General features: G+C 42.0%; 1 long non-coding RNA gene across 1 annotated transcript in view; it reads right to left on the bottom strand.

Moving 5' to 3' along the window:
• LOC128109452 (uncharacterized) overlaps nucleotides 1-26,640 on the bottom strand; it is an 88,202-nt gene that overhangs the window by 48,631 nt on the left and 12,931 nt on the right. Inside the window, exons 2-3 of the long non-coding RNA XR_008217822.1 lie at nucleotides 7,609-7,733; nucleotides 4,819-4,877 (exon numbers count right to left, since the gene is read on the bottom strand). This is a non-coding gene — a long non-coding RNA (uncharacterized LOC128109452). The remainder of the gene's footprint in view (nucleotides 1-4,818; nucleotides 4,878-7,608; nucleotides 7,734-26,640) is intronic.

Genomic DNA, 26,640 nt, shown 5'->3' with positions numbered 1-26,640 from the left:
GCCATTGCAGCATGGCCCTATTGGCTTCTACAAGCATCTAAATGGAAAAGAAATCTTTTTTTCTGTTTTTGTTTACCTAGGGCTTAGGAGCTCATAGTAGTTTGCCAGTTTTCTGCAAAGAATTCCACTTCATTTTGAGGCCAGCTGCAGGGACTTTGTAGTCCTGTAATCACATCTTCCTAGACAGCCATGCCAACAATTGTGCCAAGCAGCCCCTGAGCCGTGATTACCCCGAAATGATTATTTGTGGGTTTGTCATTCATTTCCTAGAACTGGCTCTTCTTGGCATCTCCCCACCCCATGTTGTTCTGTGTGAGCTGCAGCTGCATGGTTACAGCTTCCATCTCCCCTCGACGGGTATTCATCGTGATTATATTAAGGGGAAATCCAGTGAATTTTTTTTCTTTACTCAGTGGGCAATTACAATAACAGGGCATAATAGAACGTGGTGTGAGGGAGTTGAAACGCCGTAGGGAAAGGTTAGAGCTGAGTACAGAGTTTAATAAGGATATCTATAGCTGGGCGGTGATTTGCAAATGTGTAATTCTTGCTTTTGCTTCTCTTTTGAAACATTAGCCCGAGAGGATTGAGAATCAAATGTGAGGTGACAACTCAGCATTGTTGATTGGAAAAGTCCAGACCAAGGGATCTGGATTTGCAAGATAGTTCTTAGAGATCCTTTCTGGTTGTTAAACAGGAAAGAATGACTGGAGTATGTAGGACATGCAGTTGTCAAGGCACAAAAACATGAACTTCTCTCCTAGGAAACACTGATATGTTATCAAGAAACTTTAAGGTTTGTGGGAGCAGCAGGAGACACAAAGTTGGTGATGATGACTTTCTTTCATATTTCATATTTCCGAGGCATCCATCTACTCTGTTAGTCTCAGTGATAAGTTCTACTCATAAAGTGTTCCAGACCTGCCAGTACTACCTTTCTCTCCTAGGCTTCAGGATCTAACATGAAAACATGTATTTCTAAGCCCTGGACCCTGGTTCCGCAGATGAGAAAGATTTCTGGTTGTCAGTCTGTTTGGATTGTAGGTGCCTGGATTAGCACTCTTTCTGGTCACCCAATGAAGCAAGTTATGAATGTTTGCTTGTATTCTCTCTCTGGGGGAATCTCCAAATCATTATTCTATGTATTTTTTCAAGAGTTTATAGGTTTCGCTTCCATGTGTACATAGCTGTATGAAGATTTCATCAGGGTAACTTCTGAAGTTTTTAAGAGGTCATGTAGCTGTATGAGCAGCCTGTCTTTCCTTCCTATTATTTCTATGTCTCTGTCTCTGTCTCTCCCCCACACACACTCCTCTCTCTCTCTCTCTCTCTCTCTCTCTCTCTCTCTCTCTCTCTCTCTCTCTCTCTCCCCCCCTCTCTCTGTCTCTTTCTTTCCTGTGTGTGTGTGTCTTTCTTTCCTCTCTCTCTCTCTCTCTCTCTGTGTGTGTGTGTGTGTGTGTACACACTCATACATGGCAGTCAAAGGTCAACTTTGGACTTTGTTCTACAGGAGCCTTCACCTTGGTTTTGGAGACAGGGTCCTTTTCTAGGACATGGGGCTCATCGGTTATGATAGCTTGGATAGACCCACCCGTCTCTCTCTCTCTCTCTCTCTCTCTCTCTCTCTCTCTCTCTCTCTCTCTCTCTCTCTCTCTTTCTCTCTCTCTCCCAGTACTGGAATTATGAGTGAGCCACCACACCATGCATTGGACATGAGGGCTGGAGACTGAACTCGGGTCCTTCTGCTTACAACACAAGCACTTTCTTTATTGAACCATCTCTCCATCCCCACCTCCATGTCTGATTGAGAAACACATATTCACAGAAGCAGAGCAATTTGTCCAAGTTATTGTGTTGGTGAGTGTCTAGGAAGAACGTGAGCCCAAAAGCTCTGATCTCAAAGCTGACAGAGGGTTTCTATTGTATTGGAGTGCATAGTCCTCCCACTGTGCTGCAGACAAGTGACAAGACAGAAAGCTTGCTAAATGTCTCTTGGGAGACGTGAAGAGCAGAGGAAGTCCTGAGTAAACATGTAAGGACGGGGGTAAGTCTTGAGTGAATGTGTAAGGACAGGAGGAAGTTCTGAGTGAATGTATGTTGTTGACATGAGTGTGGATGCGTCAAGGGTCCCAGTGCCTCAGACCCAGGGTGAATGGCAAAGGCTTCCTAGAGTCAAGGCCAGGGAATGACAAAGCTTCTTTCTGGTCTGTGGTGGTATTGTGTTCCCCAAAATATTGTGTACCCTAATAAACTTATCTGGGGTCAGAGAACAGAAAAGCCATTAGATACTTAGGCTAGAAAATGATGGCACTCACGCCTTTAATCCTAGCATTCTAGAGGCAGAAATTCCTCTGGATCTCTGTGAGTTCAAGGCCACATTGGAAACAGCCAGGCATGGTGACACACGCCTTTAATCCCAGGGAGTGATGGCAGAAAGCAAAAAGATATATAAGTCATGAAGACCAGAAACTAGAAGCATTTTGGCTGGTTAAGCTTTCAGGCTTCTAGCAGTAGTTCAGCTGAGATTCATTCTGGAGGCTTCCAGTCTGAGGAAACAGGACCAGCTGAGGAAGTGGCGAGGTGAGGTAGCTGTGGCTTATTCTGCTTCTTTGATCTTCCAGCATTCAACCCAATAACTGGCCTCAGGTTTGATTTTATTAATAAAACCCTTTAAGATTCCTGTTACACTGGTCCATGTGCAGATATTGATAGTGTGCACAGAAAATGTTGATCAGCTTCCTCCTCCTGGATTTTTACAGCCTGCGACTCCTTTTCTACTGAGGCCCTCTATTGTGATTAGCTAAACCTGCCTCCTTGTTCAACTATGTGTAATAAGCTCACCTCCATCGTTCAGATGTATAAAATACACACCACGAGTTTCCAGACTGCTGTTGTTACTGGGTCTCCAGCAGAGCATGCAGCCTACCTGATCCCAGTTTTCTGTACATGAGTCTGAGTGACAGTTATTTCTCATCCCTAGTCATCACTTTGGTCAGTCCCTGAGCCATGAAAGTTGAGGCAAGGATCTTTTTCCTGAACAGAGTAGGGTAGAGAAGTACCCAACAGAAGTAGGGTAGAGAAGGGATGACCAAACGAACCACCAGGAGCATCAATGGGTAGAGAGAGGAGCAGGCAAGCTACAAACATCCTCCTAGAAGTTTCCCATTCACTCCTTCTTTCTAAAGAGGCACAAGTGGATGCTCTGCTCTGCTCACAACTCCTGGAAGTTGCGTTTGTCATGATAGCAATCACAATCTTCCTTTGGATACTGAGCAATAAGTTGTAAATATCTCTATCGGTTGTATTTAGCATTGCCAGAAATAGAGAGCACCCAGAGCTTCCCCGTGCAAAGCAGAACTGAAGCAGGCATGGCGAACAGATTCAGTGAGAATGCTCTGACAGGTGGGGTCCCAGGGTGCATTATTTTCTTTGATAGCTAGTGATATTTTTGAAGTTGCATTTTCTTCCAGACACACTTTCTTTCTTATAATATATTCCCCTTTTGCCTTTAGCTGACTTACTCGGGATGTGATTATAACCAGAGTTTCCAACCAAAACATGCTGACTTTATTGAGTTTTCCCCACTGGGCCATTGGTGCTGGTGCTAGTGCAATTAAATATGATACTTTAGGGGTGAGTGTGTGTGTATATGTGTATGTGTGTGTGCATGCATGCACGTGTGTTTCAGATAGTTGGCATTTGCAGTAGGTACTCAGTTAATTTACATTCTGTTGAATAGAATTGAATTATGAAGTCATTATACTGCCTGTTCTCTGCACCTCCTGACCTCTGTGCTTCAAGTGAAATCTCAAAGGTAAGAGCAATATTTCTTCCATATAATTCTTTTCAATGTTCCATCCCTAATTCCTAGGAAAGTGTCTGACATGTAATGATCTAACTTGCTGTTTGTTACTGAGTGAATGATTGAGGTAGATCCAGAAAAACAAAAACAGATAATTAACCATAAATCTTGGGCTTTAGAAGTTACCCCAATGAAATCTTTAGGAATTTTGAGTACAGATGTATTTTCAGTGATTTCTACTGGAGCTTCTCCGATAGATCATGAAAGACTTAGTTAATTTAATTAGGGTGAATTACAACAAAATTTCAAAAGTTATAAAAGGCATATGACTTAAATGAAATTATGTAATAACAATAGAAGAAAGATCCTAACATTCTTATTGTAATATCTACGGTGATCTGCTTACAAGTTTAAGTTGCTTTGCATTTTCTTTGATTTTTATATTAAATGAAATTAGTTCATACTTAATAAAATTAAATACCTTAAAATCCAGTCATGTTTCTTAAGCTTGAGTCCATGTTTCCACTAAGACCCCTACCAGCTGCCAGGGTGTCTATTATTTCATTTAAGTAGGGCTTTGAGTAAACAGTATTACCTAAAGCAGAGTGCTGGTAGATACCTAACCAGTTTGTAGAGAAAAAAAAAATCTCCTTGGTACTGTCTGGCAATTCCCATGGTGTAAAGACTCCTGTCATGGCTTAATTTCCAGGTGTTGTTTCAACGATACTGGATTTGTAGATGAAATGGGCACCGTCAGCACTGACGAGGTAGGTGAGCAGGCTTTGACGCCTCATTGCTGACCACATAGATCAAACAAGGCATGTTGTTCCCCGGGTTAATATAGTTCACCATGGCAAACCTTTTCAGAAAATGACCAATAGTGCATGCATATTCGAGCCTCCTCAGGCACTTTTTTTTTCCCCACAGCTACTCAGCTCTGCCACTGCAGTACAAAACCTGCCGTAGACAAACACATACATGAACGATAGAGACACCTTCACCAAAACATTACTTACAAACATATGTGGAAGACAGGTTGCAGCCTTCAAGAGAGCTTGCTCACCCTGCATGAGACCTGCAATGCATTTAAAGCCATAAGTGAGTTCAAATTGAGGTAATAGCTCCTTGGAATTTGGAAAGCTTCTAAAAGATATTGTGAGACCCCAGAGGCAGGCTATGGGCAGCTGTGATTACTGTACTGTCTGTGTGTGGAAGTGTGGGTTAAGGGGAGGCCAAAGCCATTAAAACGAAAGCCAATAAAATGTTTACTCAGTTCCATTGTTTAGGGAACTGGAGTGTGTTTCTATCAACTCTATCGATTCTGTCCCCCTGGAGGGTGTGAGGACTTTGTGGGAAATGTGAAAGCTGGTAAATCCTCTAGGAGTGGGCTCCTCTGGAACCTTTCTAAATGCTTATTTGCATGATACTTATTAATCTTCACAATATGTAGTTTTGAGTGAGGTTAGGCACAATCTCTCTGTCTCTATTGCCTCTGGCTAATTTTCCCCTCACTAAGCAAAGATTCCAAGTTTATCCCTAAGGGACTTGTGCCCTGTGAGAGATCATCCCCGTGGCCAGCACAGAAGCAGAGAGGCTATGGAATTCCTAGTCCTCTATGGAATGTTCTCTGGAACAAAGCAAAAACCAAAGAAATGCTCAGAAAGAGTTGAGTATGGGCAGTCGAACTAAGGCTCCCTTCACCTTCGCCTCACACCTCTCCTTAACCACCAGCTCTCTTGCAACTTAGTGTCAGAACACATAAATGGGGACTGGAAGATGGAGTTCAGTAGTTTTTTCTTACTTAACTCCAACGCTGTCCTTATTTGCTAGGAATTTGATAACAGACAAAGGGATTGGGATGTGAAAGCTCTAATGTGCTTAAGGACTGTTAAAAAGCACTTAACATTCCTCTCTCACCATGTAAGTACTGGATGAACGACTCAGTCATTAACTCGAGGAAGGTTGTCTGGCTCTTCATCCTGCAATACTGACTTGATAACAATAAAACATATATATCAACAAGATGACTCAGCCCTCACCCCTCCTTTAGTACACACACTGAGCTTCAGTAATTCCCCAAGAACCTTTTAGGGTAAATCCTTTTGTGGGTCGTGCTAGAATTTGAGATTCTTGTAACACCCCTTTATTAAGAAACTTTCGCTTTACTGATTTTTATCTTTCTAATCTCTGGAGCCTCTTCATTCCATCTGGAGGGTGCCAACACCCCCCTTGCCTAGAGGGAGCCAATACCCCCACCCCAAGTGCAGAGGCTCCAGAAGGGAGCAAAAGACCCTATGTCATGAATTAGGAAGAATAGGATTAGGGTTTAGATTACTGTGGAGTGACAATCATAACCACAGTTAGAAACATTTCCCTTGCCATGTTCCCTTGGATCTTCAAAGGCATTTCACTTCAAGACCAAACCTGTGATTCATTCTCTCATTGTTAGCAATCCATATAGTAAAACCCCTGTCTTGCTTGTGCCTTGACTGCAAGGCTCAGGAGTCATAAATCCTGAGAATCAGGACTTATTTAATAGAGAGAGTTGCCCCTCTCCCTGAGGTGGAGCAGGTTTGGGCCATGGAGAAGTCTCAGAGAACCCTTAGCTTATCCTAGGGAAAGAGGATATATGTCCTGGAATTCAGCAAGTGTTTTTTTGTTTGTTTGTTTTATTTATTTTTTTTTTTTCTGAAAATCTCTCTGGACAAGATTTGGGAAGGGTATCACTATTTTGACTTGTGAAAAAAGTCTTCTGAAGACCAAAGCTGAATTCAAGTGTTTCTTAGTTTATTTCATAAAATACATATGTGTAAGGCTGCGTTCAAACCAGCTCCATTATGACAAAAATATATTGCTTAACCTGCTAGCAGACTTGAGCCAAGGAGCTTCAAGTTTTAACTTCCTCCTTCGATATACTGACTAATTCTTAAAATGTTAAGAATTAGCTTTAAGCCTACGAGTTTGTTATGATAAAGAACATTCTTGGCTTCAAGCCCACTGAGGTGGCTTACCTCTCTCCTATGACAGAATAAAGGAAATCAGGAAAGTTATCATCAGGAATATTCTTCTTGCCCCACTGAGGGCTCTAGAAAGTGTCCTCACAGAGTTGTCTCAAAACTGAAAGAAAGCTCAGGAGAATAAGACCTTAGGGGCAACCAGCCTACTCTAAGTGCTTGACAGAGATTAGTGAGTTAAGACCTAAGTGTTTTTGTCTGAGGACATGCGGGTGATTGGCAGTAAGTGAAAAGGCCCTAATATGGTTGGAGAGTGCAGCTCTGCTCCTGCCCCACTGTCCTCTGCCCCTTCTTTGGCCATTGGTTCTTGACTCGCTTACTTTTAATTTCTGTGACCCGTGATACATAGGCAACACAGAAAACTAATATTGAAGAACTTTGTCAAAACTATGGAATGTCCCACTGAAGAGAGAGCACTTTGATAAATTCACTAACAGATAGGTTCACACGCAAAATTTCGGTACATATCTTGGACATCTGTTGAAGGTGTGGTTGACCTTTTCTGTTTTAAATTTTAATATTTATTTTTTTATTTTTTTGTGTGTGAGTGTTTTGTTGATATGTATGTTTGTGCATCGCATGCATGCCTAGTAGCCATGGAGGCCAGAAGAGGGTCTAGAATCTCTAGAAACCAAAGTTATAGACACCTGTGAGCCATCACGTGGGTGCTAGGACCTAAACCCTGGTGTTCTGAAATAGCAGTAAATACTCCAACAGCAGAGCCATTGTTCCAACCCCATGTCTGATCTCTTTTGAACCCTTTATTGGTCAGAAATACAAAGTAGTACTTACCCTTTGGAAAAGTCAAACTTGAGAATAATTGTAACAGGTGAGCGTAGTGGACACAAGCCTTCTAACACCAACATGCAGAGGCTGAACCAAGAGAATTCTGGCCACCCTGTTTACATAGTGAGACCCTGTATTCAAAAGAAATGAATGTTTATGAGACCATGGTCTTCTAGTCAGCACCCACATAAGGGTTCCATTGTTATTTTTGCAAATACATGCCTATTGTTGTTATAAGTTGATTGCTCTGTGTGCTCTTTTAATAAACCCATATGATCGTTTAAATCACTGGGCCCTACCTGCTCTGTTGCTTAAGTACAACATGGTCTATGCACCTCAGGAAATGATGGAGTAGTCCTATAATTTCTTGAATGACAGTGATTGTTTCTGTGAGCTCTTAACAACGGAACTCAGATGCTCAGTAGAAAATGCATGTGTTGAAGTAAGAAAGAGGAGTCCATGGTTTTCTTCCAGCCAAACTCACTCCTTTTGTGGGGAGGGTTGGGCAGGTACACTGAGCCCTGTGACTTTAAGGTGCCATGGCAACCAGGTACCGAGCCCTGAGTTGGCAGCAGCCATGGCATCAACACTGAGATGAGATGTACAGTGTGTGTCTCATGTTCAGAAATACCTCCCAATTTGTCATCCTTTGTGCTACCCTCTGCCATCTCAGTTACTCCATCCTCTATTGTATGGTCACTATCTAAACTCCGCTAGCATTGACTTTCAGGCTGCTTATCAGTGCTCTTCTTTCACACATTAAGGATACTCACCAGTTTATTTAGTGGATAAAGGGCCTGCCTAACAGCTTGTGGACCCGAGTTTGAATTCTCAGCACTAGCTTAAATAGGTGTCTCATTCCCATGATAGAAGGCAGAGATAGGTGGGTTCCCAGGCTCATAAGATAGACAGCATAGACAACTGATGAGCTCTAGGTTCAGTGAGTTTTTCTGTTTTAAAAACTAAGATGAAGAGATGAAGAGGAAGACACACGACCCCATCCTCTTGCCTGTACTCATTCCCACATGGGTGTGAGCACCCTCTCCCCAACGACATGCACACACAAGCACACACTCCACAAAAGCACAAAGGAGGGAGTTTTGAGAAAACCAGCTGTGCACCAGCGTTCTCTTCCTGTACTTCCTGGTCTGAGGAAAGAGGCAGAGTCCCAAACACATCTTACCAATGCCATGCATTGCCTGCCGTAATAGACTGCACCTTCGCAAACCATGGCCAAAATAACTCCTTTCTCTCTTAACTTGCTTTAGTTGGCTCATATATAACCGAAATAAGAAAATCACCAATAGAATAACTTTCCTCTCAATCACTCTTTCTCCAACATATTTTTCTCAGAAGATTTAACACCATGAGGTGTTCATTCTCCTGTTATTCTCATTGGCTCCCCTATGTGTTGGTAAAGCTTGGTAAAGTTCTTTATAGATGGGATCTGGGAAGGATATTTAATACAGGAACTGCAAACAATTTGAGTCAGTAAGAGGACAGTTGTTGTATAGGAGCTACAATAGATTGATATGATAGAATAATATTTTCTAGAAAAAGAATTGCAAATACCTCTACGTACAATTAATATATACACTGCAGACACACACATACACATTAATGTTTATGAAAGAAACTATGTATGTGTATGTAAGTTGGAAGCCAGGGTTATTTTTTAATACTACTTGAGGTATTTTAATTTATTAATGGCATTGTTTATTCTGTGTTTTTATCATACCAAATTTGTCAAGTATAAGCCCCCTCAAACTAATTTTGCTATCTTTTCCTTTCCTCAATTATTCTTTGAATATTTTCTTGCTTTCTCATTCAAAATATCTCATCTAGCTCTTCCCAAGCCCTGTTCTTAGAACCAGCCTTTTCTTCTCCTATCAAATATATCTTGGCATCTTTTAAAAGTGGACAATGGTAATTAGAAATCAGAACCTTAAAGCTGAATGTGCTAAGTGCTTAGATTTTGCTAAGAGCTTTCCTGATGCGTGGGCAGTCCTAGGACATGTGTACAGCAGGCTGAATAGTACTTATCAAAAGCCCGCGTTCACCCACACCTCAGAATGTGACTCTACTTGAAAAGAATGTCTGTGTAGATGCAATTACTTTAAATGAGGTCATCTTGGGTTAGGTTGCATTATAAATCCCAAGACTGGCATGTTTATAGGAGAGAGGAGAGAGAGAATGTGTGTGAAAGAGAAATGAGCAGAGAAAGAGATGAGGAGAGAGAGAGATCAGTGAAGGGTCTTTCCAAGTAAGTTTCTACCACAGAAATTTGTGACCAGTGAAGGATCTTTCCAAGTGGGTGGTCATTTTGGAGGGTGAGTTCCTCTCAGTGAATGAATGAATGCCCCTGGAATATCTGAGTGAAAGTTGGTCACCTTGAAGATTCTGGTGTTCTGTTCTGTTTTGTGATGTTCAAGAGTAAACAAAGACCTCATGCTTGCTCAGAAATATTCTATCTCTTGCCTAGACACCCTGTTCTTTGACCAGGGTTTTAGAGTATTTAGAATATTTTATTATTTAGAACAGTTTTCAACATATTCAGATAAACAGGAGCATCCTTCCTTATTTTAGCTATTTTTCCTTATCTATACTAAACCATCTAAATTAGAATTCACTTTCCTCATCAGTATTGGACATATGTGGGTTAAATGTATATTCATAACCTTGTTTTCCTTGACTCCATTCTAACCCATCTGGAGTTAGGGCAAACTTACTGTCCAGCAGTTACAAACACAGCACCATTAAGTCCAACTCTCAGCTTACTTGCTTTCCACTGACTAATCAGGGATGTTTTAGAGGAAACTAGCTATATGTTATGATCACAGTGAAGAGCACAGTACAGGGGATGGAGTTCAACTCACTGACTTCTGGGGCTCTATAACTAGGGCTCTTATAAGCAAGTATTAGCTGTATGGCCTTGTGTACCTTATTTACTTTGTCACTCAGTGCCCTCATCTGTTCAGTGGAAGTTGAAACTTCACTGAATTATAATGACAGCTAAAAGTTAATGAACTTAAAATGTGTTAAGTTCACTATATATATACATATATATGTGCATGTATGTGTATGTGTTCACTATATTATATATATATATTGAGTTCATTATATATATACACATATATATGTATATATGTACACACGTGCACATATATATCTGAGCTTCTTAATGTATTTCTGAGCTATAAGAGTGTCCCATGGCAGGAATCATAGCAGCCAGCAACAGATCCTGTGGCAGGAACAGGAAGCTGAGAGACCACATCTTCAACCACAAGCATGAAGCAGAGAGCTAACTGGAAGAAGGGTGAGGCTATGAACTCTCAGTGATGTACTTTCCCCAGCAGCTCTTAACCTCCACCAACTGCTCCACTAGCTGGTGACCTAGTGTTTAAATGCCTGAGTCTATGGGGTACATTTCCCATTCAAACCACCATGTATGTCTGTATTCTGAAGTTTCATATATTAACTTTGGTGTCACTGGACCCTGATGATGGTACAAGAATACTGAACTCTAGTTCTAGCTCAGCTTCTACCACTAATGGACTGTGTCATTTCAGAACACATCATTTCTTTCTGACTTTTGTTATTTCTCCTCTATTAAGCGAAGGCAGGTGATGGGCATTGAAATGCTTAGTCTGAAAGTTACTTCTAACTTTACAGCTCTAACGTAAGAGAAGCAATGGCCATCTCTGTGTCCTTGTCCCTGCCTGGATAATTGGACATGGCATGTTGCATGGCACAGAGATACCTTATCATAGATTGGCTTAGTGGTCTTATATTACATTACAGTGTACTCAACAATAAATAAAATTTTCAACTTGTACCACTTCTCAGCTTGTCCAGGTGATTCACTTGAGTAGTTAAAGATAGGGAGAAAATTGGGGATGACTAAGAGAAACAAATAGTGAGTTAGTAGTAAAGTTTCATTGATGAAGGACTGACTCAAACATTGTTTGGTGAACAAAGTAAAGGCAGAATTCTTCCTGGACCTTTCCCCCCAATATACAGAAAAACACCCCTTAAAAGACTGCCCCAAATGGCCCATTACATTGGCCCACTATCCTAAACACTGTCCAGCCTCCTTGATGAAGTAGCCTGACCCTCTGACAAGAGTTTCTGCACCATCTCTTCATGCCTTGTTGGTTTAGTTTCACATGATGGATGACATGACACGCAGTCGGCAGGGCTGTTGGTACCTGCTCTGTAAATGACTCTGGTATCATGCCGCCAAAGGCAAAGTGACCATCTCTCAATTCTGGCTGAGCATTTTGACTTCAGATTTTCAAGTATGGAAGTTGTGATTTATGAGACAAAACCCCACATAAATGGCCTTCTATTCCTTTTGACAAGGATAGACTCCCTATATAACCCCCAACTTATGCTTCCTTAGTAGAAAGCATTGTGCTAGCAAGAAGAGAATAGCTTCCCTTCTCTATCACAAAGAGCTAAAGACATTTGCATCAGCAAGTGTTGTGTGGACGAGGTCAGGCTGGTACACCGTGTACCCCTGGAGGATCACACAAACAGTCAGGTCTCAGCTGAGTCATTTCCACTTCTCTATGCTTATTGCCAGGTGCTGCAAAGAGAAGGAAAATGAGAGAGAGGTGCAGGTGGCAGAGTACTTGTCTACTCTACACGAGGTCCTGGATTCAATCAATCCCCCGCACTGCAGAACAAAACAAAAAAGCAACATGCAGTGACTTCTACTGAATGGATACTGCTTTTCTGGTTATGATGGCACATGACTATAAAAGCAGAATTTGGCTGTTGAAGAAGAGCAATTGGATGTTCCAGGTCAGCCTGGTATACATAAGAAAAGCATGCCACCAAACTACTGAGAGAGAGAGAGAGACAGAGAGAGAGAGACAGAGAGAGAGACAGAGAGACAGAGACAGAGACAGAGACAAAGACAGAGACACAGAAGAGAGGAAAGCAGGGTTTTTTGTTTTGTTTTGTTTTGGTTTGGTTTTTTTTTGGGTTTTCGAGACAGGGTTTCTCTGTGTAGCTTTGTGCCTTTCCTGGAACTCACTTTGGAGACCAGGCTGGCCTCGAGCTCACAGAGATCTGCCTGCCTCTGCCTCCCGAGTGCTGGGATTAAAGGTGTGCACCACCACCGCCCGGTGGAAAGCAGTTTTTAAAAATGAAGTGAACCTGAAATTATGTGACAATTTAGATGAAAAGTTACTGCCAGTAAATCCTTGACAGATGGTTTGTGCTTTACAGATATCTAGTGTTCTCCCATATCCTCTATTGATAACTAAGAAATCTAGCAGCCCTATACACCATCTGTGCTGCATTATTTCACCATCACAGCCCCTGTGCAAGCTGAGATACAGACATGAGATGAGGCTAGAAGATGTGATGGACATAAGGTGGCCAAGTATCCTTGTAGCCTTGTACCTCCATGATAAACTGTGAATAGTTCAAATGGGCACAGAATTCCTGGTCCTCAAATCTGAACTGTCTCATCAGAGGGATGAGTTAGTATATTAGCGAGTTGTCCATCACTGTAATAAAATACCTGAGATGAGTAACTTAGAGAGTAAATGTTACTTTCCTCATGTTTTGGAGGTTCAGCCAACAATAATTGCTTTGGTCCAGGAATGAGGCAGTACATGGTGCCCAAAGAGGATTGCAGAATAAGTTACTCGCCTCAGAAGTTAGAGAACAAAAATAACAGGAGGAAGGTGTCAGGGACACAGAATTCCCCCTTAAGAGCATATGTGCAGTGACAGGAGGACCTCCCCTAGACCCTGCCTCTTACTGATAAGGGAATAGTGAATATCCAAGCCATCATGGAGTTTCACTTATTTGGAGGTAAGAGTAGGCTGGGTGAAGATACAGAGGGCAGATTGCCTGGGAAACAAGAACTTCAGTAAGTTAGTATCACTGTTCACATTGATGCCCTGTGTTGTACCTACTGTAGAACAGAGGTTCAGTGATTTATTTGAAAACTGAGTCATCCGAATTAACAAACAGTGTAAATGACTAACCTGACCACTGTTCCAGGTAGCCTTCATGTGGACTTACCTTAGATCATATTGCCCTTGGGGCTGCAGTAGATCTCTCTTCTAGACTTATATGGAATTAATCTAGCTGACCACCTCAGAAGGAGCAGTGTCTTCTGGGAAACCCTACAGTATTTGGACTCAGGCTGGGAATGCTGCCGCCACTAATACATCTTTGGCAATTGTTCAATGCATTGATTCTGTCACAGCCTGCTGCTTCTTGCTCTTGCAGTTTTGGGGATAGGCGTGGTTTTGGCATTTCTTTGAGTGACATATTTTTGTGGAAAATAAAAGGTGACTTAGAGTTTTATAGTCGTTTATTATTTTTATTGGTGAATGAGGAATACGAAACCACTTAGGGTTGGAGAAATGCTTTCGACACTTTTCCAGACAGAAGGCTTGCAAAACAAGGTCTTTGGATTCTGACATAGCATTCTTTGGAAGGGTTGTGTAACTGATACTTCACTGATTTATTTAGCTTGGACTCATTTAATGGTGACTTTAGTAAGACATACTAACTGCTTGAAAAGCAAATTGAGATTTCAAATAAGCGCTGAAAAGGTCCCCTGGCTCTAAGAGCAGGGAGTAACATATCAGCCCAAACAGTCCTTTAGCTCTGAAAATTTGCTTTATATAAAAATGAACAGACCAGGGAAGAGACAGGAAACCAGCAGCCATATGAGCAAATACTAAACTTAAAAGCTCTGTATCTTGAGACCAACTTGGTGTGAGGGGCAGGGGATTTGATTCTGATTATTTTCACTGATCTCCACTGCACCCAAACCAGTGAAAAACCTCCCCTCAATGGATAAACAGCTTCAAGAGTCTGTCTTTTTTTCTATTCTTCAGTGGCATCTCAAGCAGATTCCAAGGGAGTGGCCTCAGACCTGGGGAAAGCCACAGTGGTGTAGTGGCTCAGAGTCAATCTCTGGCATCCTGAGCTCTGACCCCAGGAAGGCCACTAAACAGATGTGCCACACTGGACAAGGAGCTTAGTGCTTCGCTTACTGCTGTCATTCTTGCTTGTGGATTAGTGTTTCGTTTTCAAGCTTGAGGAGCAGGATGCACAAGGCATCCGTGTATCACATGCCAAGCAGCGTTCGTGAGTGTTCAATTGTTTGAACCTGTAACCATTCAACTTTATTGTTAAAACTGACCTGCATGAGGTCATCAGATGAGAACGAGACAGCTGGATAAGTAAATTCTCCATTGTTATTACTGTTGTTGTTACTACTGTACCAATGCCTGTTATGATCCATTTGTTTTGCTGCTGGGATGCAACAGTCTGTGAGGTACACAATGAGTCACACCAATGAAAATCAGATGGAGAAAACAGAAAAAGTGTGAGAGGGAACAGTTAGTACAGTCAAGGAAAAAGACTTATTCCTGAACAGAACATCTGTAGCACCCTCACCCAGGCTCAAGAAATTCTACAGAAGAGAAGGCAGAAAGAGTGTAAGAGTTGGAGGGAAGGGTGTCATGCTATGGAAAGCTGTCTTCTAAGTATGGCATGGCCTTTACTCTCACACATTTGAAGCAGCTGGAATAATCTGCACAAGACCATCAATGTTCCATCATAGAGGAGGGAAGGGCTCATGAGGACCTATTGCTCTGAGGATTTGTAGGCAGCTAATTGTCACTGGGGGAGGGAGAGGCATATTCTTCACCTTACACTACACCACGGCCATGCTCTGGTAATGAATCACTCAGCCATGGTTATGTAAGAAATCTTAATGAAACTCATTGTGTCATTAATTAATTAATTAACAAAAGAGGCTCAGTAGTAGTGGAAAGGGAACAAGAGAAGGTAAATGGGAGTTGAATATGCTCAAAATTAATCATGCAAATGTCTGAAAATGTCATCATGAAACCCATGATTAGGTATAAATATTATATTCTCATAAAGTAATCCAACTCATATAACAAAGCAAGCATGAGAATATACAGTCACCATTGCCTTTTATTAAAAAACTCGTCACAAAGTTGGAACTGTTAAATGTCTTCTGCTAAGTTCCATTTTGCTTTTTCCCTAACATAGAACCTAAAGGATCATTCTCTGTGGGTCTCACTCTTCTGCACATCTTTCCAGAAGATACTGAACAGCATCCATGTCAAGAATGTCTTCTCGTGGCTGCATCGCAAACAGCTTTAAAAAAAAAATGGCAACATGTCCTTACAGCAGAGTAAAAGTCAGGCTTCTGTACTACCTTGTATAGTAGATACATGCCCCCTGGGTGAGCATCAGGCAGGCTTATAAAGGACCGAATCTGCCTTACTTAGCTCAGCATCTCTTTTGTGAGACATCTCATATCTGCTTGCCCACCAACTGGCCTCTTTACATACCCACATGGGAGCTGATGCTTTAAGGATCAATGCAAATACTGGCAGCCTATTCATCCCTGCTACAGGGAATGACAGAGGCTATGCTGGACCCACACTTTTCACTTCTTTTGCCAGCATTCACAAAGCAGTGGCAGGCAAACCTGTAGTAAAGCATCAGCTTTCCCCAAACTCTTTCTTTCTATACTTTATTTTCATTGAGGTGATATTCAATGTACATATTGGACATGGATTGCTCTAATTCGGGTTGTTATTTGAGTTGGGTTGTTACACTGGCTTAAATATTAAAGAAATGATTAGCATGCAATAATTTTCCATATCTAGGAACTATAATATGACATCTCAATATATGCATACAGTACATATGGGTCAAATCAATGTAATTATTGTTCTTATCTTCTCATCATTACATCATGTTTAAAGCCTCTGATCTTCTTCCCTTTGGATACTTATGAAATGCACAATATGTTTTTTTGAACTATAGTCACCTCACTGCTCTTCTGAAGACAAGAATTTATTGCTTCTATCTTAACTGTGTTTGGTTACCCGTTGTCTAACCTCCCACTCCTCCCCCATTTCTTCCAAGTCTCTATTAATCTCTCTTATAAGCTGAGCCATGTCTTTAAACAATGTCTACATGCAAAATTTGCATGCACCTGACTTATCTCACTTACCACAGTATCATCCAGATCCCTCCATTTTGCTCTAATTGATAAGGTGCCATTCTTTTTGTGCTTCAATAACACTCAGTTGTGTAAATATAACACACTCTCTTTATGCTTTCTTCCCTTCATGGGGATATACTGTCTGTAACTTAAACTCCATATTATAGCATTGAGAGTAGTGATCGGCATGAAGTGAAGGCTTTCCTTTGACACACTGATAGCACTTCCTTTGGACATATATCTGAAATTTGGATGACCACATCATTGTTTGTTTTCCTGTTGCTGTCATAAAATATCCTGACAAAAGCAACACAAAGGAGAAAGGGTTGACTTCGGTTCACAGTTCAAGGTTACAGTCCATCATGGCAGAGAAGTGACAAAAGTTTGCATTAGCTGGTAACAAAAAGAAAGAGGTGATGAGTGCTTAGACTCAACTCACTTTCTCCTTACAGTCCAGCATTAGGATCTGATCTCAGGGAATAGTGCCCCCCACAGGAGATGGGTCTTCCTACCCCAACATGATGAAGATAATCCCCTACTAGCATGCTCAGATGACCATCTCCCAAGTGATTCTGGATTTCATCAAGTTGGCAATTGAGATTAACCATCATAATACATTAGAATTATTTGGAATTTCTTGAAGAACCTCTGTCTTGCCTTCCATTGTGACTGTACTAATTTGTATTTCCTCCAATCTAATATAAGAGCTCCATTATTTTCATATGGTTGCCAACAATTATTTTTAAGCATTTGGATGAAAGCTATATTAACCAGGATGAGATGATATCGAATTGTTTTGACTTGCATTTCCCAGATGATAAATGAATTAGAACTTTTATTTTTCATACATTACCCCTTGTAATTGGAGCATTTGTAGTACTTACTGCTGTTTTTTTTTTAAAGTCAATAGATTCTTGGTATGACTTCTTTGTTAGATGAACAACTAATTTTTTTAACATTCTGTAGACTGTCCTTAGTTGGTTAGTCTTTTCCTCCACAGAACAGAGGAAGATCCCTAGTTATTACAATTTCATTAGTCTTTATTTTTATTTTTTGCACTTTTGGCATCATCCAAAAATCAGTCTATGCTAATGTGAATTGTTTCCCCTATGCTTTTATTCTGGTAACAGCTTCAGAGTTTTGGGTCCTGTATTTGGGTCTATGATCCATTTTGAATGAATTTTTGTGCAATATGAGATATGAAGATCAAGCTTCAATCTTCTGTGTAGGATGTCTAGTCTTCTCAGTCATTTGCTAAACAGGGCATTGTTTTCCAAGGCTCATCTCTAGTACTTCTGTTGAGTTAGTTGGCTTTGAATACATGGATTCCTCTTCAGTATTCTATGCCATTCTATTGATCTGTGCACCAGACTCTGCCACTGCTATGCTGTTCGAGTTACTAGACCTTTGTAGTGCATTTTGAGGTAGGGTAATATGATGGTTTGTGCTTGATCTTCTTGGTTATTTGCTTTGGCACATATCACATGAGATATGAAGATCAAGCTTCAATCTTCTGTGTAGGATGTCTAGTCTTCTCAGTCATTTGCTAAACAGGGCATTGTTTGAGAGCAATGAGAGGCAGGGTCAGTCATGATCCTGCCTCTCTTGCTCTCTCTGGCACAATCTTCTATGGAAGCCAAATTAAAGTTGTCCCAGAGTGAGGACCATCAATCCTAAATTGAGCACTGCCAATCACGAGTACTTTGATGAATTTTTCCTGATGGCAAGCATCTCTGGTTAAAAGGTGCAAGCCCTTCTTACCATGGCTGTGAAATCTCACCTTTGCTCCTTCAAAAACCACCCTATCTCACAGAGCCTTTGTGAAGCTCACACAAAATCACGTAAATGGTGAGTGTTACTTATCATATAAATATCATGTTTGTTTTATTTTGTCTTCTTGATGGTTTTTTTTGGGGGGGGTGTTTTGTCAAATCACTGAACATGCCAACTGTCTGCTTTCTTTCTAGAGTGACTGAGAACGGATGAGATATGATTATTATATGATGAGCAATTCATCATTGTGGAAAAAAACACATAAATCAGTGGACTTCAGGTGTAATGAGTGGGTAAACCAGGTTCTCTGTGTAAATGGTAGGAACTCTGAATATCAGCATTGGAGATCTCAGATGGATGATCAAAAGCACAACTTTTCAACAATTAGTTATTGGAAGAGGATGTCACTCCTAGCATTGATGCTCCTGTCTCATTATCCTGGGAAGCTGCCTCAGTCATGTTAGAGAAGCTTGACACAAGTATGCACAGTCAGTAGAGAAGTTGAGGATATGGAGAGAGGGGGGGAGAAAGAGAGAGAGAGAGAGAGAGAAAGAGAGAGAGAGAGAGAGAGAGAGAGAGAGAGAGAGAGAGAGAGAGAGAGAGAGAGAGAGAGATCCTGCAGTAACTTAGCAATCAAGGCATTAGAAGCCAAAAAGCTTTACTTGTAGAGGAGTTAATGGATTTATATTATTTGTGGTTATCTGGATTTCAGATTGATACCATAAATATTCAGACTCTGAACTCAGCTGGAAGCAGCCGCCACTGACTTTTCTGTGACCTAACTGGAAACACTAAATCAGCCGTCTCCTTGACTTTCAAGGGAATGACATACCCCAAGCCCATGAGATAGCATCGCCTCGGTATTTTATTGCCTCCAGAGGACCTCGGCTTAGTATGGTCTAACTACAGCCCCTCTTTTGAATGCCAAGTCCTGTTAAGATTGCTAAATCACAAAGTCCTCTGTCCTGGGTTGGAGAGGGTCTTGACTGTGGATGTAGACGCAGCTTAGTCCACAAAATGCACACAATGAACTGCTTTCCAGGGCAAGCCTGGCAACACACTGTCTTCAGACTGTCACATGTCTCCACCCATGGCCTTTTCCATCCATTGCTCTTGCCAAGATTATTTTTTCTTGCTTTTAAAAGGTTCATCTGTGACAGAATCACGGGTCTGGTTCCAGGTATGGGACATATTTTTTTTTTAATCAGAATCTGGAGAGTTGTTGCAGTTCTTTCAGGCAATGTCTGACAGTCCCTTTATGAGATGGGGTCTGCACCTCTCTCTGTCTCACTCTGGAGCTGACACTGAGATGCTCATGATAGGAGAAAGGGGAACGCGGTCCTCCTCCTTGCAAGGATTGAGGAACCTTACACTGGCAACAGGCTTCCTTTTGCCCCATGACAAATTGTGCTGAAGGTTTGACAACACCAAATCCATCATAAGGATTGGCCAGCTCCTTCTTTCTGTCAGCTTAACAGATGTGGCAGCAGCCACAATGTCAATAAAGGTTATGTCCTGCTTCAGAGAAAAAGGGGCCAAAACACCATTTAAGTAATTGCTTGGGGAGAAAAAAAAACCAACCTCTCCTTGGAGGCAGGCAATTGCATTGTCAGGATGGTGCTTCACACATGGGCAGTGTCTCCCTTTCCTTCCCAGATGAGTTGAAAGGTGGTCTGGGGGGAAGATGTGTGGGTCTATTACCAGGAAAATGGCTAAGACGTAAGTGATGGCAAGTTGTGACTTTCCAGGTCCCATCCACACAGCATTTGGAAATCTACCAAGAATCTTTCTGTCACCATTTGACCCAGCTATAACACACCCCAGATGTCATAAAACTTCCTTTGAGGGCTTGATGCAAGGCAGGGGGAAGGGAAGGAGCTGTTATTAAGGAAACAACACAATGCGGGACTTTTTTGATTTTTCACCCAGTGCTATTTTTGTTGTAGTTCATGATGAGGTACTCTGGATATCCTAACCCCAGCCCAAAGAACAAAAGGTTCCAGGGAGATGTGAATAAGAGGAAGAGGTCTGTAAGATGGTCAGAACAGCGACAGTGAAAACAAGGAGACAGAGAACAGTGAGTCATGAAAGAGAGGAGGGTAACAGTGGCCGTGGCAGTCTCTCTCAGATGGAGCACGGCCAGGCTGCCATCCTAAGGTCCCCATGGTGACCCAACGTTCCTGGGCAGTTATGAAGAGGAAAGTAACAGGACTGAATTTGCACTTCTGACAAACCATTCTGACAGCTGTGTGAAATGTGGATCAGCGGAGAAGAATGAAGGCAGGGGTACCATATAGAATGGTGTTGAACTAGTCTCTGCAAAACATTATGAGGGTTCTCACAAGGGAACCAGCAATGAAGATGTAAGGAAGCAACAAGATGTACACAGAGTTAAGCAGGCTAGACTCATGAGGTGTTGTGCGCGGGGTCCTGAGGAAGAAGGATCTTCCTATAAGACGCACTTTTCTTCGTGTGAGAATTATTATATTGTGATGCCACCAACTGTGATGAGGATCAGATTGAGGAAAATCTCACCTTGATTGACAGCTTGGCAGGATTAAACTCACTAGGACACAAGCTTCGGGGCACATCTGTAATGCATTCTCTAGACTAGATTAATTGAGCTGGGAAGACTCACTGTAATCATGGGTGGCAGGTTTCCGTGAGTCAGGTCCTTTCTACGCAGAAAGGAGAAAGCCAGCTGAACATTAGCTTTCATTACTCTGTGCATCCTGACTGTGGACACAACGTAGCCAGTTACCTCAAACTCCTGCTACTGTGCCTTCCACGCCATGGTGACCTGTACTCTTGAACCCTGACCTTCCTTTGTGTCTGTACTTGTGAGGAATTTGCCACAGCTGTGAGATAATGTAAGTAAAACACAGTAGAAGAAAGATAAACTTAGCTCTGGATAGATTCCATTCAAAGTTTTGGTAAATCCTTCTCCACATTGCCAGCCAACTTCCAAATACTTGCCTCGGTTTCCAATCTGCAGACATTGCTATAAACTTCCACATCTAGGGTAGAAGCATATTTGGAGACTGGGCCCTAAACTCCGTCTTTAGCCCCAATTTTGTGAGAGTGTGTGCTTAAGATTCAGGAAGGTACATCGATGTCTATCTTTGCTGGATGGTAATGCTTCCTACCAGAGTACTCTACTGTCGCCTGCAGGAAGGGTGTCTGGAAAAGGAGGCATCAACACCAGAGAACTGAAGTCTGAAAGCACAACTCAGTTTGACATCTGTGAATCCTTTCATGCAAGTGTAGTGGGTAGCCATTCCCAGACCCTGTAGCCTATCCCTTTACTTGTAAGTTACCCCACAAAATAAGCCTCCCTTTTAACTATGTGGAGTGACCTTAATAATTTCACCAATATGCAAGTTTGAATAGACTTTATTCTGGAGAGAAATCTTGTTGCTGGCTCTGTTGCCCAGCTGCATCACCTGGACTCTTTGATATAAGTGGCGACCTGCTGCACACGTTAACTCAGACAGAAAAGAGAAGAGTTTGGCTTCCCAGTCACACAGCGGGAAGGAGAGGAACATGACTGGGTCTCACCTACAGCAAGAACAAGAGTCATGACGAACTACCCAGTCTCTCTCCCCCCACCTCCTCCTCTTCAGTGCTGTTGTGCTCTTTGATGGACTTCCTTCAAGAGCTGGACAGCACCCATTATCAGAACATAGACTTGTGCTTGCGTCTTTGTATTCTAGAGGATCTGTTCATCTACCCATATCTTTATCTGGTAAGTTCCAGGCCTGCTGCTTAGACTGTTATGAGATTCAAGTGTTTTAGTTTTGTAATCCCAGCTTTTTGGGAGGCCAGGAATAGGGAGGACTAGAAATTCAAACCTCACTGAGGCATGATGTGAGACTCTCAAAAACTGAAATTAACATGTGAGAGAAGAAGGCTGGAGGTATGGGTGAGCGGGAGAGCGGTTTCCTAGTCCGTGTGAGACCCTGTGTTCAATCAGTTCCCAGCATTAGAAAAATAAAAATTAGTCACCCCTGAACTCTCAGCACTCCTCTCCTAGTGGCATTTACTGTTGATTGTCCGGGGCTGGGAAATAGTTCAGTGGTTAAGAGCACTTTCTGCTGTTGTAGAAGACCTGTGTTCTATTCCCAGCACCCACATGGTAGCCCACAACTGTCTGTAGCTCTGGTTACAAAGAATCTAATGCCCTCTTTTGGCCTCCACAGGCACTACACATGCATGGTACACCCACAAAACGTAAAACACCCACACATGTAAAAATACAATAAACAATCTTTTCTTTCTCTAAAGAGAGAGATTTACTGATTGATTGAGTAGATAGACCTGGTTACGGGTGGGGGGCGGTAGTGGTGTTCATATGTGTTTCATACAATGGCCATACCACTATCATTGCTATAAACAGCATCAGTACACTCCCATCTTCCCAGTGCTGTTTAGGTGCTCAGTACTGCTTGTCCATTCCCCACTCCCTCGGCTTAAACAACCTGAAACTGTGAATCCACTAACCAGACCATAGTGCATTTGGTGATTGAAATATTTTCAAAGCTAATTGAAAAGCAGATCAGACTCCATGTTTCTTCTCCCCAGCAGGATCCCATAACCCACACAGCTAATAAGCAAGCAGATACTGTCTTATGACTTTGTACTGTTCCATGCACACGTCCATTGAACGAAGTGGGAAAATGGTGACAGGGTCTGTTCTATGGAGTCTGCAGTATCCCAGGACTGTTAGAAGAGACTTGTCCCCTTCCAGTCCCAAAGTATAGGGATCTCCGAAGTGAATCTGACTTGATCAATGGATCAGCTTCCGCCCTGCTGAGGAGCCTGTCATATGTAAGAGCAACACTCTGGATGAAAAATCTTAGCCATATGAAGATCCCTAATTTCAGTCTCAAAATAACTCCTGCTGTTGTTGGCTTCGCTCCCTCATCTAGTCACCATCTGGGGTTTGTGTGTGTGTGTGTCTGTGTGTGCACACGCGCCGGCAATGATACCTCCTCCCCACAATCTGGCAAGTGCAAACACCCTCCTTCCACCTCTCCCACACTCCTATATTCACTCAGCCAGGGATTTCAGATCGACTGAAAAGGCCTGATTTCTGCCCTCTTGCCAAAGATTTCTCCATGTGCTTCATGCCGGTCTTAAAAACAAAACAGAAAGGAAAAAGAGGGCAATGAAACTCAGTCTCTAGGCAGAGGCTGAGAAGATGGGGAGCAACAGGAATTAATTTGTGAAGGACTAGGCTGAATCTGCCTTCTTGGTGCTTAAGCTGATGTATGGAAGTGCTTAATGGCTTGGAGGCTGCAAGCAGTTTTGTATAAACTTGACAACTAACTCAAACCATGGCCTGTTTTCTTGTGACTTAGGAAACTTACTTGTTTTTACATTTCTCTGGTTTAGAAATGACCCGGGCATTGAACTAATTAAAAAAAAATAATTTAATATGTAGGAATAAATCCTATGCTAGCTGAGGCCTTGTCAGCCAGTTTCAACCTGGAGAGCAACCTTAGAATGGAACAGTAAATCTCCTCTAATAGGGGCTTCCAGATCCACTATATCATAGAATGCTTTTGCATACTTGTCAGGGAGCACAATTCACTCCACCAACTGCCCTCACAAACTTCCTGAAACAAGAGGGGGCTAGATGGGAAAGAAAACAGGCTAGGGAGAGGGAGGCTAGGTTGAGGAATTGACAAAGGAGGGAAAGAAGGCCTCTGGGGAGTGAGAGAGGGCCAGGGATTCAAGAGAAGTGAAAAATGGAGGTGGAGGAGGAAAGCAAAGATCGCTCTTCCGTCTCCTCCTCCTCTGGTGAAGCTGATGGACTCACACAGGAAGCGGCCATCCTAAGTTCATTTATTTCAGACAACAGGTCAGGGAAGGGACAACACAGCCATCACGCAAACGGGAAAAGCAAAGCAAAGCAAAGCAAACAAGGAGCGACAGGAGGCAGAAAGGCTCTGTTCCTGAGCTGGGAAGTCGGCTTAGTTACAGGAAGGACATACAGCTGCTCTCTCCTGGCTTCACTGCCATGCAGGGAGTCCAATTTGTTTGACTTTTGTGTGTGTTGGAAGGGAGCTCTGTTCTGGATGGTGTTCACTGAGCATCCTTGTTGGGGGTATCTTTAGGAGATTGGGGGTCATGTCACAGGGAGATACTGTGGGGAATCGGGATTATGAACCATGAGAAGTTCTGTATTCCCAACTCCCTACTTACTAATGTTGCAGATATTCATTGAAGACGCTACTCTTTAGGTAAAGGCGTCATCTGTATGGAAGAGTGGATGAGAAGGGGGACTGAGTCAGTCATTAATGTGTTATATGTAAAGATTTTGCTGATTTAGGAGGGAAAATGTGGGAGAGGGGGCAGAAAGAAAACGTAGACATTGAAAATCTGAGGCAGAAGGACAACTGCCTTTGATAGTCTTATTGAAATGAGAAAGACTGGGCAGGTTTTTTTCATTTCCCATAGCTAAGTCTTCCACTGACCTGGGGAGGATGACACAGGGACAGCGAACATGTCCGGATTCCACTATTGTCCTCCAACAAGCTGTGACATGAGTTTCATTCTCACATGCTACTCTAGGTTCCCACGTCATAACAAAGAATCATAAGTCAACCCAAAGGAAGTGTGGCAGCCAACCGTAACAGTTAAGGACAATAGATTCAGACTCTTGCATTTCCATGAACCCCACATAAATTCTAAACAAATTCAAACCATAACTATTTGAATTTGGTGCCAGACTGTAAGAACACAGGAGAATCTTTTTTTCAACCTTCTAGAAGGTTTTTCTGTTACACGAATGAATCATATGACTTTCAAACAATCGGTTTCTGGAAAACCACAGATGAAGTCAGTTTCTAAATCTGCAGCAAGATTCTGAAGTAGTTACTTCTCTCTGGAAAGTTCTAGTTCAAAGGCAAATGATTTGTGGTCAGAGGTTAGAAAAAGCACAGATACCAGCTGCCCCTCAAGAAGCCACTGTGGATGGCGCTTGAAGAGTTTGCTTATCAATAAGGTATCAAGTTCACAGGGTAACAACAGGCTGTTGGTAGAAGTGTAGGGGACACTCTCACATTAATGGTGTAAGCCTTCCTGTACCCCTGAGCACATGATTCAGTTTTGACCACAACCAAGAAATCGCAAACAGAGAGCTTTATCTGCCCGATGTTTGGACCTCGGTGAGAGTCTTGTGTTAGGATGACAGAGGTGACCAGGCCCCTTGCTTCACACAGGGAAGAGAGTAAAATTTGACATGGCTCTTCAACCATGAGGCCTGCTGGTATCTAAGTGACACATATTTTCTCAGGTGTTCCTCTAAGTCCTCTGTCCTCTCCTTACATATTCTTTTCACTGAAGAAGTAGAAAGAATGGGTTTCAGAAAGTAAAGATGAGCAGCTTATCAGTTGGAAGAGATTTGAAAAGGATGGGGTGAGTCTTCACCAAGAGCAATGTATAAATTTCAAACTATTAACATAGTACCTTTTTGAAGATCAAAAGCTAAGCCTTTAAGGATGATGTAGGTAAGACATAAAAGGAAGAAGAATATGTGGAGGAATAAGCAGCCTCTTTGATGGATGATATTTTGTTAAAAATGAAATTTAAAAATTTCTCTCAATATGTGTTAAGCATTGACTCAGTAGCTGTAGGGAGATTCAAACATTTATGCTGAGTCCTGCACTTCCCAGTCCTGTAGAAGCTCGTGTCTAGTTGTGTAGAAAGACATAAAACAGTAGATGATATCCAACAATAAAGGTTTATAAAGCATTTCTAGGTGTGCCAACAAAATATTCAAATTGTGTTCTGCAGCAAAAGTAGTTATGCTATGAAAGGACTTCTGGATCTTTTACTACAGAAAACTTATAAACAATGGTTACTAAAAGATTCATGTATGTCCAGCACTTGGGAGGCAAAGGCAGGTAGATCTTTTGAGTTTGAGGCCAGCCTGCTCTACAGAGTGAGTTCTAGGACAGCCAGAGCTACAGAGAAAAACCCTATCTCAAAAATATCAGAAAGAAAAAAAAAGATTCATGTGTGTATACACATGTATGGGAGTACACATGTACACATGAATGTGTGAAGAGATCAGAGGTCAGATGTCAACACTGGTTATCTTCCTCAATTGCTCTGCCTTTTTGTTTTTTGAAACAAGGTCTCTCCCCCAAGCTAGAGCTCACTGACTGAGCCAGACTAGCTGGTCTGAGACTATAATAATCCTCATGTTTCCATTTCTTCACTGTAACACTACT

Source organism: Peromyscus californicus, unplaced genomic scaffold, assembly GCF_007827085.1.
Source record: "Peromyscus californicus insignis strain IS unplaced genomic scaffold, ASM782708v3 Scaffold_14__1_contigs__length_90479793_seg_2, whole genome shotgun sequence".
NCBI classification, from domain to species: Eukaryota; Metazoa; Chordata; class Mammalia; order Rodentia; family Cricetidae; genus Peromyscus; species Peromyscus californicus.
The sequence above is the reverse complement of the archived record's forward strand: the minus strand, read 5'-3'. Positions and strand labels throughout refer to the sequence as shown.